The sequence below is a fragment of the Cryptomeria japonica genome, chromosome 9 (genome assembly GCF_030272615.1).
Source record: "Cryptomeria japonica chromosome 9, Sugi_1.0, whole genome shotgun sequence".
Taxonomy (NCBI): Eukaryota; Viridiplantae; Streptophyta; class Pinopsida; order Cupressales; family Cupressaceae; genus Cryptomeria; species Cryptomeria japonica.
Genome location: NC_081413.1, coordinates 226713199 through 226727862, shown reverse-complemented (window position 1 = coordinate 226727862; position 14664 = coordinate 226713199).

Sequence of the window (14664 nt, the reverse complement as noted above, 5' to 3'; positions counted from 1 at the left end):
GGTAAAGACACAGGAAAAAATATGATGAATAAGGGGATAAGTTATTCAATGGGCAACTCTGCTGAGTCAGACAATGATGAGATCTTGATGTTTTAGATTGTTTTAACATCATACATATGTTGTAAAATGTAAAGGTTAATACTATACTATGTTATCAAGAAAAGAACCTAGTCGGTAAACCCTAAGGTTATCGCAGTCGGTTAATGAAGACAGAATGTCTACCGAGTGAAGTTTAGTATTCACCGAGTTGTAACCGAGCTATAACAGAATTCATTAAATGTTTACATGTGATATTTAATGAAAGAAGCTGATGAGCTAGAGCAGATCAATGATTGGAAAGTCATGGAAGAAGTTTGTTAAACAAATCTAAGGAAATGGAAAGTCGGCAAGAAGATCTACAGCTTAGATTGAACCGCATTACCCTAACACAAGTTCCAAGGTGGGGTAAAACATTTTCAGATCAAAAGATACAATGAACCTGGACAAGATTGGAGATCTGATGGCTATGATTGATCATGGGAAATGTGATCAAGGAGATTAAGTAGTTAGAAGATTGTTTATAGATAGGAAACTATTGATAAACAATGTATGTGGGCAAGTGTATGCACAGGGATGCTACATAGTGATTACTGAGCACAGAAGCTTGAAGACCTATTAGAATAATAGAGTATTGATGCCTAGCAGATAGACAAGATTAGTTCTATGTCTAGATTGTATTGAACAAATAGGAATCTTCTTTAGCATTTTAGATGTGAAGTTGCAGATAGATTGTATTACTGTTATTTTGTGAAAGTGATAGGAAATCTCTTAACCGAGTGGACTTAACAGTCTTATATGTAAATTCTCTAACAATGTGACATTCTAATTGAGTGTTTGAAATCCTTTGACAAGGTCACTTCTAAAAAAGTGAAGATCCTAACAGATCTAAGGGAAATCCCTTAACCAGGTCACATCTGGCAATGTGTTTGTAACCTTTAACATGATTTTCTTTTAACCGAGCATACTCTAGAAGAGTATATTTCTTAGTGGGTCTGAAATCCCATAGTGGTTTTTCCCTATTTGGGTTTCCACGTTAAATCTGGTGTTATGAGGTTTATATTGTTCATATGCTTTTGAGTTTGCATGTTTGACAGTTTTTGGTTATATGACTGATATATATGTTACCGAGGTTGAATTTGATGTTTTTATGGATGATTAAGTTTGTATGATTCACCCCCCCCCCTCTCATCTTGTTGGCTATTGGATCTGTACTTATATTAAGTATCAGAACTATCATATAAAATGAAAGTTATTGCTATAAATGAATTGAGAACAATGTCTAATACATCAATATCTAGAGACACTTTGGTTGGAAAACTTTCAGGTTTTGAAGTTGAGGAATTTGGTCATGTTGCTACTATAAAGATAGATTTAGCTTTCAAGGCATCAATGTCATCATCATCATCATTTGACAAATCTGATTGGAAAGCCTTTAATGCAAGAGAACTTGAAGAAAGTAGGAGAGAAAATGAAGAATTGGAAGAACTTGAAGCACTATTTGCAAGGAAAATGCCTAAAGGTCCAGTTGGAAGTAAGTATGAAGGTTAAGAAACCTTTAAATGTTTTAACTACAATAAAGTTGGTCACAGGGCATCTAGGTGTCCTGATAGACATGCAAGATTGAAAGAAGAAGCTAAAAGAACATATAAGCCTAACCCTGAATATCAGAGATAAAGATTTAAGAATAATAGAGATAAATCTTGTTACTATGTTGATGATGGAGTTACTGATGATTTTGATGAGGATCCGACAGACAATGGATGGAAATTTTTTGCTATAACAAAAAATCAACTGGCACCTACTGTTCAATTGGTAGAGCAGGTCCTAGTAGCTAAAATTGAAGATAATGATGAATGGATCATTGACTCAGGATGTTCACATCATATGACTTGTGATAGAAGTAAGTTCTTAACCTTTCAAGAATACAATGGAGGTCTAGTAAGATTTGGAGATGATAAAGCTTGTATGATCAAAGGAAAAGGGACTATATCTTTTGATGGTAAGTAAAATACTGATAATGTTTACTATGTTGAAGGTTTGAAGCATAATCTTTTGAGTGTTGGTCAATTAGTTGAAAAAGGATTTCGGTTACAATTCAAGAATGGTAAATGCACAATCATGAATAGAACTCGCTTAGAAATTGCAACCGGTAATCAGACTAGGGGTAATATCTTTCATTTAAATAACTATGAGAAGGAATGTTTGATTGCATATATTGATGAAAGTTGGTTATGACATAAGAGACTTTGTCATGCAAATTTTGATTGCATTGTGAAAATTAGTACAACTAAGGCAGTAAGGGATTTACCTAAGATTGTTAAACCTCATAATCCAATATGTAAGGAATGCCAATTTGGAAAGCAAGTTAGAGCATCTTTTAAAAGTATTCGAGAAAAATCCAATAATGTTCTTGACCTAATTCATACTGATTTATGTGGTCCATCAAGAACTAGAATTTTACAAAGACATAAATATTTTATGCTAATCATTGATGACTATTCTAGAATGTGTTGGGTTACTTTTCTCAGGGAGAAATCAGAAGCTTCTAGGAAATTCAAACTATTCAAAGTGATAGTAGAAAATGAAACCGGTAAGAAAATCAAATGTTTGAGATCAGAGAAAGGAGGTGACTTCACATCTAAGGAATTTAATACATTCTATGAAGTGAATGGAATTAGAAGACAGTTATCAGCACCCCAAACACCCTAGCAGAATCGAGTTGTAGAAAGGAAGAACAAAACTATTTTGGATGTAGCTAGAAGAATGATATCAGAAGAAAATCTACCTCATATATATTGGAGAGAAGCAATTAATACAATAGTTTATACATTCAATAGAGTTCACATCAAAGGTGAAATCGGTAAGACCCGTCATGAACTATGATTTCGTATTAATCCTACTCTTAAATATTTCAGAATATTTGGAAGTAAATACTATATTAGAAGGGTTGATTACATTGGAAAATTTGATCCTAAAAGTGATGAAGGAATATTTCTTGGTCATTCATCTAAGAGAAAGGCATATAGATGTTTCAATAAGAGATGGCAAAAAATTGTTGAGAGTGCATATGTGAAGATTGATGAACAGTTTAGAGGAAATTCAAGGCACATGGACACTAAACCGACAATAAAGATAATAAAAAATGAACCTATAATGAGTACACTAGTACAAAATGTTGATCCAGTCACACTGACATCATCTGAGGATTCTACAATGACTCAGGAATAGCAGCAAGCAAAAACAGCCCCGCATGTAAGATTGAACCACTCTAAAGATTAGATAATTGGGAACAAGTATCAAGGAGTTATGACTAGAGGAAGATTGGCAAATGAAGAGGTATGTCTTATTTCTCAAATTGAACCAGCATCAGTTAATGAGGCATGTGAATATAAACATTGGATTAAAGCTATGGAAGATGAATTGGAACAAATTGAAAAGAATAACACATGGACATTAGTTCCTCGGCCTAAAGACAAGAATGTAATTGGAACTGAATGGGTATTCAAAAACAAACTTAATGAAGATGGTAAGGTAATCAAAAATAAAGAAAGACTAGTGTGTAGGGGATAGTCACAGAAAGAAGGAGTTGATTATAATGAAACCTTTACACCGGTAGCTAGAATTGAGGTAGTCAGATTATTCATGGCTTTTGCAGCACACAAGAACTATAAAGTATATCAAATGGATATTAAATATGCATTTCTGAATGAAGATCTTGAAGAAAAAGTTTATATTGAACAACCTGATGGATTTTCACTAATAAATGACAAAGATATGGTTTGCAGATTAAGGAAAGCTTTGTATGGGCTAAAGCAAGCTCCTAGAGCTTGGTATGATAGATTGGATAAATATCTTTTGAAGATTGGTTTCACCAAAGGTAATGTTGACAATAACTTATATTACAAAGTGACTAATGATGACATCTTGGTTATATAAGTTTTTGTTGATGATATAATCTTTGGAGGAGAAGATGGATTATGTAAAGACTTTTCCAATAAAATGTAGCAAGAATTTGAAATGTCTATGATTGGGGAGATAAAATTCTTTTTAGGATTGTAGATTTCACTGACTGATAAAGGTATATTCTTGAGTCAATCCAAGTATTTGAAGGAATTACTAAAGAAATTTGGCATGGAAAACTCTAAAACAGTAAGCACACCTATGACAACAACTGATAAATTATCATTGAAGGATGAATCAACACCTATTAATCCAACTACGTACAAGTCTATGATAGGAGGTTTACTATATTTGACACAAACAAGACCTAATATTATGAATGCAGTATGTATAATTTCAAAATTTAAGAGTAATCCTAAAAAAAATCATGAATCAATAGTAAAAAGGATTTTCCAGTACCTACAAAGCACTACAAATCTTGGCTTATGGTATCCTAGAGATGAAAACTATGATTTATGTGCATACAGAGATGCAAATTGGGAAGGAGATGTAGATGATAGAAAAAGTACCACCAATGGAGCATTTTTCTTGGTACCAAACTAATTTCTTGGTTGAGTAAGAAACAAAGTTGCACACATTTATCAAAAACAAACTTAGAATATGTTGCAGCAACAACTAATTGCACATAGGTATTATGGATCAAGCAAATGTTGAAGGAAATAAACGTAAACTGCAAGGAACCTATAACTATTTACTGTGATAATTTGGCAGTAATTGATATATCTAAGAATCTGGTATTCTACTCAAAGACTAAACATGTTTCTATCAAATTCAATTTTCTATAGGAGAATGTTGAAGTAAAAGAAGTGAAATTGGTTTATGTGAATACTAAAGAGAAGATTGTAAATATTTTTACTAAATCTTTGCCTAAGGAGACTTTTGAATATCTCAGAGAGCAGCTTGGGGTTCTACCCCCACCACTAGAGACTTAGACAGTTGATGTTTTGTCATCAACCGACAGAATTAACAAAGAAATATTTTATTATGGATTTGATGAGGAGAGCTACTTCTCAGGGGGAGTAGTTGGTATTTTTTAATGAATTGGTATTTTGTATGAACTAATTGTAACTGGTTTTGTATTGCTTTGGCATTTGATGTGAAAGGGGGAGAGATATCTATGGAAAAACACATTATCCCTTGGGAGAGAGATTGTTACTTTGGAGAGACTATTTGGGAGAGATTGTTACTCTCTATATTTTGGTTTCTGGTTAATGATCTCTTTTGGAGATTGTTGTTTTGGCACTTTTGATGGTTTTTCCATCTTGTGTTGCCATCAATGCCAAAGGGGAAGATTATTGGTATTTTAGATATGTTGATATGGTTTTGTCATTGATGTCAACACTTGTTGATACTTATCAACACTTATCAACACTTGGAGATTCTTGATTATGTTCACCGACAAGTCAGTGACTTATACATAGTCATCGATATTTAGTTCACCGATGGGTTATATTGTTCATCGACACTTGGAATGAATTGGAGACTACTTGGTTATGTTGAAGAAATTGTTTGGACACTTTTTTATGGTGATTTTTTCATTGGTTTATTCGGGTTTGCATATTTATTGTTACCGGCAAATAGGTCCAGGTTATGCACCGGCAAGCATATCTATTCTAGATCAACACAAAACATCATAAAGATGATTTGTTATTATTATAAATGCATTGAGCCAACATGATGCATCTGATATTGATTCATTTGTAATTGGTTTTATTGTAATATCTTTAGTGAGCAGACCTACTCAATTGGTCTTAGGTTATGGTATAGATTGTTGGATACAATTGTTTAATTGTGTATTGTCTTTGATGTTACAAAAATGTCATATCAGTCTACCGAGCTCAGAATGTTCGGCAAGGCAGTTAGACAGAGTCTACCGAGTTTAGACGGTAAGAGAAGCAAGTTACAGAGTCTACCTAGCACTCTAGAATGCTATACCGAGTTCGCAGTCTTTACCGACTTCAGTCGGTCTTCGAAGAATATGTGAAGAAAAGTCAGTCTTTACCGAGTTCGCAGTACTTACCGAGTTCAGTCAGTTACCGAAGAATCAGCAGTGTTCACCGAGCATCAGTGAAATGTTTATGCAGCCGACCGAAGCAATATTTATTAATTGAAACTTGTATATGTAGCCGACCTATGTAATATTTATTGTAACTTGTAATTGGGCCGACTTGGTAACCTGAATGGTATATATGAGAGATCAAGTTGCGATTTCGAAGTGTGAGGAAGTGTGAGAAGTATGGAAATGTGAAGGAGCAGAAATGTGCGAATTCTGATGAAGGATCAGTGATATCCTTGAGGTGCAGAAAAGATATATGTGATCAGTAAGGATCTATTGGCGCAGAACAGAGATCTGTATCAGCAAGATAAGTTGTATTTAATTCAGATCACTTCATTGTTGCTTTCTAACCATTGTAGCAGTGATACCGAAATCTCTTAACAGAGTTGGTCTAACAACCATTTTGTAAATCCTCTGACAAGGTGACAATTCGGTTGAATTGTTCTTAAGACCTTTCACAAGGCCACTCCTAGCAGGGTGATTAAATCCTCTAACAGGGTCACACCTAACAGTGTGTTTTGTAACCTTTAACATGGTTGGCTCCTAACAGGGCTCACTTCAGAAGAGTGAAAATCAGTAACTAGTTACATTGGTGGTTTTCTCAAAATTGGGTTTCCACGTTATATCTGGTGTTACTTGTGATCATGTTATTTGTTTTATGCATGTTAATGTTTAATGAACAATGATAAGTTAATTTACCGAGTTTCAGCAGTTTATATTTAAGACATCTAAGGGACTTGTGGATTTATTTTTGTGGTAATTGATTCACCCCTCCCCTCTCAGTTACTCCATCCATATTTCCAACAATTGGTATCAGAGCTTTCGGTGCTTGCAGGAAGGATTTCAAGGATCTAAGCTAAAGATCAAAGATGTCTTACAAGAGGGAAATTCCAAGGCTAAATAGAAATAACTTTTCAGCATGGCAAGGTCTCATGAGACTCCATTTGGCTTCCATTGGAGATACAGGATTGACACATCTTGACACAGAATATGTGACACCCACTGGTACACTAACTGTTGCTGATATTGCTGCAAAGAAGACTCATAACACCATGATGATATACATTGCATCTGCCCTAAGCTATGAAGAGTTTGATGATGTCAAAGATTGCAAAAGTGCATTTGAAATGTGGAACAAGCTGAAAGATATCTATGGTGGTGATGACAATGTGAGAAGAGCCAAAGCAGAAAGCTTGAGAGGATAGTTTGATCAATTAAAAATGAGTGAGGATGAAAATATTGCAAAATATGTTGAAAGAGTCAAAGCCAGTGTTAGTGCAATCAAAGCTTCTGGAGGTGATATCTCAGAGGAAACAGTCATAAGCAAAGTTTTCAGAACATTACTACCCATTTATGCAATCAGAGTGTCTGCAATTCAGGAAAGAAGATGTGAAGCAAATCACAAGATAAATTTAGAGGCCATAGTTGGAAGATTAACTGCATTTGAGTTAGACAACTATGACAACTATGTTCCAGCTTCCAAAAACATGGAATCAACATTTGAAGCTAAATTTTCACTCAAGGAGAAAGGTAAAAAGAAAAAGGAATCTCGGTCAGAAAGTGAAGATGAATCAGAACCAAGTTCAAATAATGATCTTGAAATAATTGAAGCTCTTCTAGCAAGGAAATATTCCAAAGGTAGAGGAAAATACAGAGGCAAAGTTCCTCTAATCTATTTTTCATGTGATGAAGTCGGTCATATTGCTGCTAGATGCCCAAACAAGCAGAGCAAAGATGAGAAGAAAGATCACAAATGGAATGGCCAAAAAGACTACAAATCATTCAAAGGTAAGAAAACATGCTTTATGGCTAAGGATTCTGATAATAGTGAAGATGAAATTGTTTATATTGCTATAAGAGATGATTCTGATAATGATGAGGAAGATAAGATGGCACTTATTTCTCATATAAGTAAAAATGATATTTGGATCATAGACAGTGGTTGCTCTCATCATATGACTGGTGATAAAACCAAGTTTGAACATTTTATAGACTATGATGGAGGTAGTGTAAGGTTTGGTAATAATGAACCTTGCTACATAAAAGGAAGAGGTAGAATCCCTATAACCAAAGAACTTGTATTTGATGATGCCTACTGGGTTGAAGGTCTCAATCACAACTTGATGAGTGTGGCATAGCTACTTAATAGTGGACTCAAGGTGGAATTCGTGCATGGAAAGGCCAAACTGCTAAATAATCAAGGAAAGCTGATTGGATCAGGCACTCAAACAAAAGGTAATTTGTTCCGACTTGAAACAAGTGAAAATTCATGTTTTATTGCTCAAGTTGAAGAAAGTTGGTTATGGCACAAAAGGTTATGTCATGTAAATTTTGATAACCTAGTGAAAATAAGTAAATTCAGAAAAGTAAGAGGTATTCCAGATATAAAGAAACCTGAGGTCGGTCTATGTAAGAATTGTCAAATTGGAAAGATGGGAAAGACTAGTTTCAAAAGCAAAAGTTATCAATCTGAAGATATATTAGAAATTGTGCATACTGATTTATGTGGACCCATAGGAATTGAAAGTTATACTAGAGAAAAGTTCTTCATTCTTTTTGTTGATGATTACTCAAGAATGATGACTGTCATGTATTTAAGGAACAAATCAGAAGCATTTGAAAAGTTCAAATGGTATTTGGCCAGAGTAGAAAAAGAAACAGGTAAAAGACTTAAATGTCTAAGGTCAGACAGAGGTGGTGAATTCATCTCTCATGAATTCAATAACTTTTGCATTGAAAGAGGAATCAAAAGACAAGTATCAGCCCCTAGAACTCCTGAGCAAAATGGAATAGCTGAAAGAAGGAACAGATCTATCATGGATTGTGCAAGAACCTTAATGATTGAAAAGAATATTGCTATCAAATACTAGAAGGAAGCTATCAGCACTGCTGTTCATACCTTGAACCGAGTACAGCTGAAGAAGGACTCATTCAAAACCCCCTATGAATTATGGTATGGCTACAAACCTAATGTAAGTTACCTAAAAGTATTTGGAAGTAAATGTTACATTTTGAAAGAATCTAGAAAAGGAAAATTTGATGTGAAAGGTGATGAAGGTATATTCCTCGGATATTCTTGCAAGAGTAAAGCATATAGATGTTTGAACTTGTCTACTCATAAAGTTATAGAAAGTGCACATGTGAAAGTTGATGAGTTTGCAGAAAGATCTGAAGAAGAAAGCAAAAGAGAACCAGAAGATTATAGAAGATTTGTGTCTATTGAACCTGATACAATACCAGATACATTTGCTAATCAGGAATCTTCTACTCCCGAGTCATCAGTAACCGAGTTACAGAAAGAGAAAACCGAGCCAGTATCTACCGAGTCTGATGAACCAGAACCAGTGTCTACCGAGTCTGAAGAAACTGAGCCGGACCAGCCAGTTGAAGAACAAGAGGACAATGATGAAATTCATTCTAAAGGCAAGAAACCTGTATTAGCCGAGTATGTCAGACGACATCACTCAGCAGATCAGATCATTGGAGAAAAATTTGAAGGAACCATGACAAGAGGTAAGTTGAAAAGCACTTGTTTACTTGCTGATTTTGAACCTAGAAATGTCAAAGATGCATTGGGAAATGATAGTTGGACAGAGGCTATGAAAGAAGAGATAGAACAGATAGAGAAAAACAAGACATGGACTCTTGTACCCAGACCTAAGGATAAAAATGTGATTGGAACTAAGTGGGTATTCAGAAATAAACTGAATGAAGATGGCAAAGTTTCAAGAAACAAAGCAAGACTAGTATGCAAAGGATATGCTCAACAAGAAGGAATAGACTATGGAGAAACTTTTACTCCTGTTGCAAGATTGGAAGGAGTCAGAACCTTACTTGCATATGCCGCCTACAAAGGATTCAAAGTTTATCAGATGGATGTTAAATCTGCATTTCTTAATGGTATATTGGATGAAGAGGTTTATATTGAACAACCTGAAGGTTTTGTTGATCCACAAAAGAAGGACATGGTCTGCAAATTACATAAAGCATTGTATGGTCTGAAACAAGCCCCTAGAGCATGGTATGAAAGATTGCATAACTATCTTATTCAGATTGGATTTCAAAGAACTAATGATAACAGTAGCTTGTATATCAAGGAAGGATCAGATAACAAAATTGTCTTAGCAAAAATATTTGTAGATGATACTATTTTCACAGGAAATGATGATCTTTGCAAAGAATTTTCAGTACAAATGAATAAGGAATTTGAAATGTCTATGTTTGGTGAGATCAAATTCTTTGTTGGTCTTCAAATTCAATAGAACAAAAAATGGTATCTACATTACACAATCAAAATACATCAAAGAGATACTGAAAAAGTTCGGTATGGAAGATTGTAAACCAGTTGGAACTCCTATGTGTACTGGATTGAAGCTTACCAAGGAAGATGAATCACAAGAAGTAGATCAAACACTGTATAGATCTATGATTGGAAAGCTGCAGTATGTTGTTCATACTAGGCCAGATATTGCTCTTGCAGTTGGTATTGTTGCAAGATTCTCAGCAAAACCAAGAGAAAGTCACATGACGGCAATCAAAAGAATAATGAGATATTTGAAAGGAACTGAAGAGTATGGATTATGGTACAAATTTGGAGGAAATTTTGATTTGAAAGTATTTACTGATGCTGATTGGGCAGGAAACATTGATGGCAGAAAAAGTACAAGCGGAGGAGCATTCTTTCTAGGAAAGAGATTGGTTTCCTGGACAAGCAAAAAGCAGAACTGTATATCCCAATCTACAGCAGAGGCAGAATATGTTGCTGCAGCAGTAAATTGTTCAAATGTTGTTTGGTTTAAACAGCTATTGGCAGGCATGAAAATGGAAATCAAAGAACCAATTGTTATGTTCTGTGATAATACAAGTGCAATTGACATGTCCAAGAATCCAGTGATGCATCCCAAAACCAAGCACATTGCAATAAAATATCATTTTGTCCGAGAATTTGTGCAGGACAACGAGATCAGATTGGAATATATTCACACAAAGGAACAAATTGCTGACATATTCACAAAACCATTGGCTAAGGATGCATTCTTGTATCTAAGAGGTAAGTTAGGGGTCACTCTCCTATCTGAAATTCACTAAAGAAAAGTTTTTAGTGATGCATCAACTCATCCTAAGTGAAAAATCTACTAGTTGATGTAGTATAATCAGGAAAATATTGCATATGAATCAGTACAAAAGGTACATTATAACTCAAATGAAGTCTTATTGTCTTTGGCATGTGTTGTCAAAGAGGGAGAGTTTTACTGTCATATCCTACTAAAATTTGAAAGAAAGTTCATTAAGATAAAGAGGGAGAGTTGTTTGATAAAGAGGGAGAGTTTTACCATCCAAAGATGAAGTTACTTCACAGAGGGAGATTATTGAAAGAGGGAGTGTTCTCTATCCAAAGGGAAAGTTATGTTGGCATGTTGCTGTCATAAAAGAAAAGACTTGTTTTCAAATTTCATTCTGCTATGACATGTTGTGTTGCCATCAATGCCAAAGAGGGAGATTGTTGGATACAATTGTTTAATTGTGTATTGTCTTTGATGTTACACAAATGTCATATCAGTCTACCAAGCTTAGAATGTTCGGCAAGGCAGTTAGACAGAGTCTACCGAGTTCAGACGGTAAGAGAAGCAAGTTACAGAGTCTACCTAGCACTCCAGAATGCTATACCGAGTTCACAGTCTTTACCGAGTTCAGTCGGTCTTCGAAGAATATGTGAAGGAAAGTCAGTCTTTACCGAGTTCGCAGTACTTATCGAGTTCAGTCGGTTACCGAAGAATCAGCAGTGTTCACCGAGCATCAGTGAAATGTTTATGCAGCCGACCGAAGCAATATTTATTAATTGAAACTTGTATATGTAGCTGACCTATGTAATATTTATTGTAACTTGTAATTGGGCCGACTTGGTAACCTGAATGGTATATATGAGAGATCAAGTTGCGATTTCGAAGTGTGAGGAAGTGTGAGAAGTATGGAAATGTGAAGGAGTAGAAATGTGCGAATTCTGATGAAGGATCAGTGATATCCTTGAGGTGCAGAAAAGATATATGTGATCAGTAAGGATCTATTGGCACAGAACAAAGATCTGTATCAGCAAGATAAGTTGTATTTAATTCAGATCACTTCATTGTTTCTTTCTAACCATTGTAGCAGTGATACCAAAATCTCTTAACAGAGTTGGTCTAACAACCATTTTGTAAATCCTCTGACAAGGTGACAATTCGGTTGAATTGTTCTTAAGACCTTTCACAAGGCCACTCCTAGCAGGGTGATTAAATCCTCTAACAGGGTCACACCTAACAGTGTGTTTTGTAACCTTTAACAGGGTTGGCTCCTAACAAGGCTCACTTCAGAAGAGTGAAAATCAGTAACTAGTTACATTGGTGGTTTTCCCAAAATTGGGTTTCCACGTTATATCTGGTGTTACTTGTGTTCATGTTATTTGTTTTATGCATGTTAATGTTTAATGAACAATGATAAGTTAATTTACCAAGTTTCAGCAGTTTATATTTAAGACATCTAAGGGACTTGTGGATTTATTTTTGTGGTAACTGATTCACCCCTCCCCTCTCAGTTACTCCATCCATATTTCCAACATAAATGTAAGATCTCATTTGTGTGATTGAGATAGGATTGGAAAAAGGATTGTAATAAGGTATATGCGAATATATAAGCAGAGCTATACACACAGACATCATTCAAGATTGAAGGAAGGTTTGAAGAAGACAAATCAGAGCTAAATCGATACTGAATCCAGCATATGAAGATGTTATTTTGTGCAGTACATTATCATTGGATTTAACCATCCAATTGTAGTAAGTGTGAATGCGACTTTGTGATTGAGTAGTGAGCTCTAGGTAGTTGGCCTTTCTACATGTATAGACTCCATATTGTACACACATACTATCTGTAGTAGTATCATCTGATTGTGGGTAAGGCTTCCCAATGTGGTTTTTCCCCTTACAAGGTTTCCATGCACAAATATTTGTGTTATGTATTGTGGATGTTGTTGTCTTTCTGTTTCATACATTAATCTTTACTGGTACTACAATTAACTGATAAATTTTCTACCGGCATAAAGTTTGGTTTACCGGTATTAAGCATTAATTCTTGGTTAAGTTAACTTTGGTTAAAATTTATTAGACAACTAATTCACCCCCCCCTCTAAGTTGTCTCCGGGGCTTTACACCTATTCCATTCTTTCTATAATTCATTCCACCACATAATATGATACTAAACCATCTTATAAACCATTTTATTTCACATAGATTTCCTATTTTATATTACATAATGTACAACTAATACATCAAGGACTAATCCAAGTAATTTCTCTAGTCTCAACATCAAGTCCTATTACAAATTCTTTTCAAATACATGGTAAACCTTATACATGGATACATCATCTCTCATACATGTGCAATTCATTCATAATACAATGTCTTCTCTTCCAAGAACATAGGAATCAGCTCTGAAGTATATTCCCATCAAGAATCCATTCCACGCATGCTACACCAAGAAAATTATCCCAATTGAATAAGGCATTCAACTACCCGACCATGTGGAAATGATCTAGGAGCATCCCCGGTTCATGGAAATCTTACATCAACCAAAAATATTTCCTTTCTATTTTCCTTTTTGTTTGCATTTTTAGCATTTTTTTTTTTGTGTGTCCCAGATTTGGTTCACCAAAACCTATCAAGTTCAATTTTATTTGAAGACTTGATCATCTTCCTTATTTCCAAACTACGGAGCATTTGGATCATTTTTCGGAAGGTTATCGCTATCGGTTTTTGAGACAGTTTCTTGTTACCAGTTGCTTGGACCTATTTGCACCGATGATCTACCAGATCCCTTTCATAGCTTGTGGAGCCATCAACATCGATTCTGATGTTCTTTGGCATGTGGCTAACCTTTTCCCATGATCTACTCTTCATCCTTTGAGTGTTTTGGAGGAATCTCTTAGCAGAGGCCGACCTTGTTGGTTTTGTACATAAGGTCTTGTTCTTTAGGCTTTGATCCTTTTTGGGCCAACCTGATCCTCTTGGATAATATAAATCACTGTAATGGAGCATTAGTGTCTAGAATCAAGTAGTTAGAATAATCATAGAAGATAGATCATGAGATTTGAGGTCCTGGTTCTGACCTATTATGTACTTTGAGCATGTTTAACCAGGCCTGTGAGCTTGTTTCTATAACTTGGTTGTTATTGGTTTGTTGTAATTAGTTTTCATGTTATAATTCAAGTTGTTCTACATTGCCTCCATTATGTCCTTGTGTTTCCATTGTGTTTACTCTTGCTGATTGGTCCGGATTGATCTCTTTGAGGTCCCTCCTAACCGATGACTTCTTTGAGTGGTATTAGACATAGATTTTGTTCTGGAGATTACATGTTCTAAGATTTTTTTTGGTAGGGTGGAGGAGTGTGGATCCGACTTATAGCTATAGAGGACTAGCATAAAGATGGCACAAAGAGGAACTAGGAATGGTGGAGCATGTGGGAATGCAAACCCTGTTGTGATGAAAATGTTGTGAGGGATAGCAGCCCTCTTGGAAGCCATGGAGACAACCTAGGGAAGAGGCTGACATATTGAAGATGTAAATGAAGATGAAGG